The sequence below is a fragment of the Corythoichthys intestinalis genome, chromosome 3 (genome assembly GCF_030265065.1).
Source record: "Corythoichthys intestinalis isolate RoL2023-P3 chromosome 3, ASM3026506v1, whole genome shotgun sequence".
Taxonomy (NCBI): domain Eukaryota; kingdom Metazoa; phylum Chordata; class Actinopteri; order Syngnathiformes; family Syngnathidae; genus Corythoichthys; species Corythoichthys intestinalis.
The window spans coordinates 5,981,783-5,986,856 of NC_080397.1; the positions used below are offsets into that span (position 1 = coordinate 5,981,783).

The 5,074-nt window shown below is 38.6% G+C and overlaps 1 non-coding gene across 1 annotated transcript; it reads left to right on the top strand.

Annotated features, from left to right (window-relative positions):
* The first annotated feature begins 932 nt into the window (after nt 1-932).
* Nucleotides 933-1,004, top strand: trnac-gca (transfer RNA cysteine (anticodon GCA)). The gene has a single exon. It is a non-coding gene; the product is annotated as a tRNA-Cys (tRNA).
* The last annotated feature ends 4,070 nt before the right edge of the window (nt 1,005-5,074 follow it).

Genomic DNA, 5,074 nt, shown 5'->3' on the forward strand with positions numbered 1-5,074 from the left:
CTTCATTGCAACTAACAACATACCTAAAACATGTTAAATTCTGAAGGTAATCAAAAAAGTGACAGTGACAGTGAAGGGAAATAATTGTTTAATTAATCGCCCGATTAGTCGTTTATAAAAAAATAATCGTTAGTTGCAGCTCTCCTTCATTGGTTAAACTGTCTGTGGTGCTCATTTATTTTTATTATGAAACCACATTCATATAACAGCTTAGAGTCTCCACTCAACACAAACTCTCATTCAAATTGTAAATTGTCATACGTGCTTTGAAATTGGATTTGGATTGTATTGATGAACAACTGATGAAAAAAAACAACTGATATCAACTGACAACTGACATCCTCGTTCGATTTTGTTGTTTAGTTTGTTTAAAGAAATGAATGAGTCATTCACAAAATTTATATCAGCGCTTTGCCCACAAGAAAAAAAAATCAGCAATCAGCAGCACTTTTTTGGATTATTTGAATGAACAGGACTTTTGTCTGATTTGTGTACTGAGAAATTTCACTGCAGCAGAATTTTATCAAATATCATGTTTGCTCTATTCAAATGTGATAAGATGACACCTTGCCTGCATAGGTACCCTTATATTACGTCCGTACACAATCTAGTCTCTTCTGAGGAGAAATCACTAGCCAGTTTTTTGGTTACCTTGATACCTTTCAGTTTTGTTACCTCCAACAGTCATTCTTCCAAAATAAAGCAAAGCAGTTCTCCGTCACTGGATTAGAAGGTTGCATTTTTAAATCACAGCTTGTTTAAGAGTCTTCATTTCCATGAAAATAGCACATTATCAGTGTTAATGTTCTCTGGAGTTAAAGAAAAAAAAACTTCTGATTTGGAAATTTGACTCCATAGTGTAAATGATTTCTAAATTCTAGACAAGAGCTGTTTGAACAATGATTGGACAACCAGTTAACAATTTGTTGCATGGGGGTATAGCTCAGCGGTAGAGCATTTGACTGCAGATCAAGAGGTCTCCGGTTCAAATCCGGATGCCCCCTTCAATTGAATTTTGTTCTAAATTAGCAAAGCTTGTCACTCATCTGGTTTGTTACAATCAATACAGGACCTCCCACCCTTGAGAGTTGGAAAAATGTTGTCCACTTCTCAATTATATCACAGCGTAGGTATTTTCTATCAGCAGATTAGATGCTCTGGTTGTCTGATCCATGAAAAAAGGAACCCTTCTTCCTAGGTATCCGACAGTGCAATCATACAGCATTTCCAGAGAAAGATATCTCTGAAATGGTAGTGTGTCTGACTCCAGATAAGAAGGTTGTGTCTTCAAACCAAGTGAGGGTTACTTTTTCCTTCATTGGATGTAAACCAGACGCTCTCTGTTGAAAATGCCCTACTTGAGGAGCGTTATTCCTAGTATTTGTTCCACTGTTTAGAGCAGAGATCCAGAACCTAGGTCTTGTAAGCCATATCTGGCTCTTTTGATGAGTGCATCTGGCTCTCCGCCAACCCGTAATTTTAAATGTGGAATCGGCCATCTCGTTTGACTTGAACGAGCTGTGATGAGCTGATGGTACATTCACACATTTTTTTGGACCTTCAAACATACGTCGCAATAATATGCTTCCATTGGTGGTTTTCCCGTCGCGGATTGCATGGAGGTGAGCATTAGTACAGAGCTTGTCTCGCGCTTTAAGTCTCCGCTCAGCCAGCAGCGGGGTTGTCCCCACCCAACTCAATGCTGAGCGATCTGGAGTATATAAGAGGCCATGAGGGAAAATTAAACCACGAAAGTAAGCCGAATGGTCCCTCAAGTCATAGTGGTGCACAATCGGTTTGACTTCCATGACATTTTCGCCTACCAAAATTGTTGCCTCTTCCAGGAGAGCGAGACTCACGAAATAGCTGCTCCGAGAGGCTCCACCTGTCTCGGCCACTGTTATTTACAAGTTCTCTGGTTGCGATTTCCATTTCCAAGAAATATATGCAGTGCCACACCATGATTCTATTTGTTATTTTCCAAGTGGTGAGTGCGCAACGATTGTAACATACCAAGTAACGATGTCTGGCTTTTGTTGTTTTCTTCTAAAGATTTATTTCAATCACAACTCGGCGACTGCTCGTAAAAGCCAAGTGATCCCTCACTCTTACTCCCCGCATGATGCGTTCAAATGTGCTCACGAAAAAAAAAACAGTGATCACAAAGCCGACTCGGACAAGCTAGCAACAGAATAAGTAAATATATATATATATATATATATATATATATATATATATATATATATATATATATATATTAGGGCTGTCAAACGATTAACATTTTTAATCGAGTTAATTACAGTTAATTACATTACAAAAATTAATTCATCGTAATTAATCGCAATTAATCGCAATTCAAACCATCTATGAAATATGCCATATTTTTCTGTTAATTATTGTTGGAATGGAAAGATAAGACACAAGATGGATATATACATTCAACATACGGTACATAGGGACCGTATTTGTCTATTATAACAATAAATCAACAAGATGGCATTAATATTATCAACATTCTGTTAAAGCGATCCATGAATAGAAAGACTTGTAGTTCTTTAAAGATAAATGTTAGTACAAGTTATAGAAATTTTATATTAAAACCCCTCTTAATGTTTTCGTTTTAATAAAATTTGTAAAAATTTCAATCAAAAAATAAACTAGTAGCCCGCCATTGTCTATGTCAATAATTACTTACACAATGCTCATGGGTGCTGAAACCTATAAAATCAGTCGCACCCAAGCGCCAGCAGAGGGCGGCAAAACTCCATATAACACAATTAACATGGGTGCATTTCACTTTACTGTCATTTAAATCTGTCTGAGCGGGCCATGTGCGTTAATTGCGTCAAATATTTTAACGTGATTAATTTTAAAAATTAACTACCGCCCGTTAACGCGATGATTTTGACAGCCCTAATATATATATATATATATATATATATATATATATATATATATATATATATATATATATATATATATATATACACATGTATATACATTGTGGGGAGAACAAGTTTTTGATACACTGCCAATGGGTTTTCCCACTGTATGTATATGTATATATATATATATATATATATATATATATATATATATATATACATACAGGAGTGCTGTCAGCATTGCTGCAGAGATTGAAGAGGTGGGGGTCAGCCTGTTAGTGCTCAGACCATATGCCGCACTCTACATCAAATTGGTGTGCATGGCTGTCACCCCTGGAGGAAGCCTCTTCTGAAGATGATACACAAGTAACCCCGCAAACAGTTTGCTGAAGACATGTCAACGAAGCACATGGATTACTGGAACCATGTCCTATGGCCTGATGAGACGGACGGGCTTTCTTGTGTACTGTCTTCAGAAGAGGCTTCCTCCTAGGGTGACAGCCATGCACATCAATTTGGTGTAGAGTGCGGTGTATAGTCTGAGCACTAACAGGCTGACCCCCCCCCCCACCACCACCACCACCACCACCACCTCTTCAATCTGCAGCAATGCTGCAGCACTCCTGCAATGAGTCACATGACATTTTGGAGGGAAAATGACAAGCAGTACTCAATTTGGACATTTAAGGATGTACGTAGTTTCTAAGGGGTGTACTCACTTTTGTTGGCAGGGGTTTAGATATTAATGGCTATATTTTGAGTTATTTTGAGGGGAAAATAAATTAACCCAATTATATAAGCTGCACACAGACTATTTTTCATGGTGTCAAAGTGTCATTTTGTCAGTGTTGTCCATGAAAAGATATACTTAAATATCTGCAGAAATGCGAGGGGTTTACTCACTTTTGTGATACACTGTATACATGCGGTATATAGACACCCACAGACTGTATGGCTCTCATGGAATCATATTTTAAAATATGTTGGGTGTTTTGGCTCTCCCGATCAAAAGGGTCCCCGACCCCTGGTTTAGAGGTTTTTAAGGAAAGCAAATCTTCAAGGTAGCAGGCAGAAACGTGACCACTGGTCAATTTTTGTCACTAGTGTGTTTGCTATGTTACCAGTTGTTGTAACTTTATCACAATCAGATTTCTGAGCACCAAAAGAAATGACTGAAATAAGTCAAGCACACAATCTTTTGTTCTGGATGCAAAACGAGTATTCAGTCGATGTACCACATGCAGTGGTTGGGTTCTGAAGCAGTGCCCCACCAAACCGGGAGAACTGGATGTCAGGTGTTAAACTTCACACCCACGATCTAGCTTTCCGTTCCCCCTTTCACCTGCTCACTGTCCCACCTCCGATGTTATCTCCAAAGCAACATTTTGAGGAAACGTCCTGTCCTTTTGTGCCCCCCTACCTTCCTGCTAATAACATCCTCTTTCCAGCTGCCAAACATGTGCTGTAGCACCAGGGATGCCCGACTGAGAGACCTCCTCAGAAGAATCCGGCCCTCCTCTAATTTGCCTGCCATTCTTTATAGCAGCCGCCAATTTGCAGGGGCAACTTATCCAGATGCTTAACTCAAGATTTTGCCTTCTAACATCTTCCGGTGAAAAATAAAACACATGGCTATGTAGCGGTCAGCCGTCTGGAGATGAAGACCCATCTGGGGAGACTTGTGGTGAATTAGGCCTTAAACACACACGTGGTATGCTGCCTTCAAAGCGAAACACTTCCTAAATAACTTGGCAGTCGCGCACCTTCTTTTAAAGATCAAGTGGACAAAACACAGCTGTTTCAAATACAGTACACTTCAAATAGCAAGCCTGTTTGTCTCATTTGTAAACCTACCTATCAAATCTTACCAACCAACCTATTACCCAATATTTACTTGCCTACATTGCTTATTCATCTATCCAGCTAAAAACAATTCTAATCTACCCATATATTTATCATCATTGAAGTATTTGCCAAATCTACTTAATAATCAAATCCAATTATTATCGACCAAAAATATTTAATACATCGATCTGCCAACGTTATCTACCTTCAGGTTCTCATCTACTGATCTCTCTGTTTAACCAACAAACAGAACCTACATTCTGATCTATTCTAATATTGATTGGTCAAACTTTGTCCTGCCTCTTTTAAGGCCTTATTACAACCCCAAAAGAAGGGAAAACTGC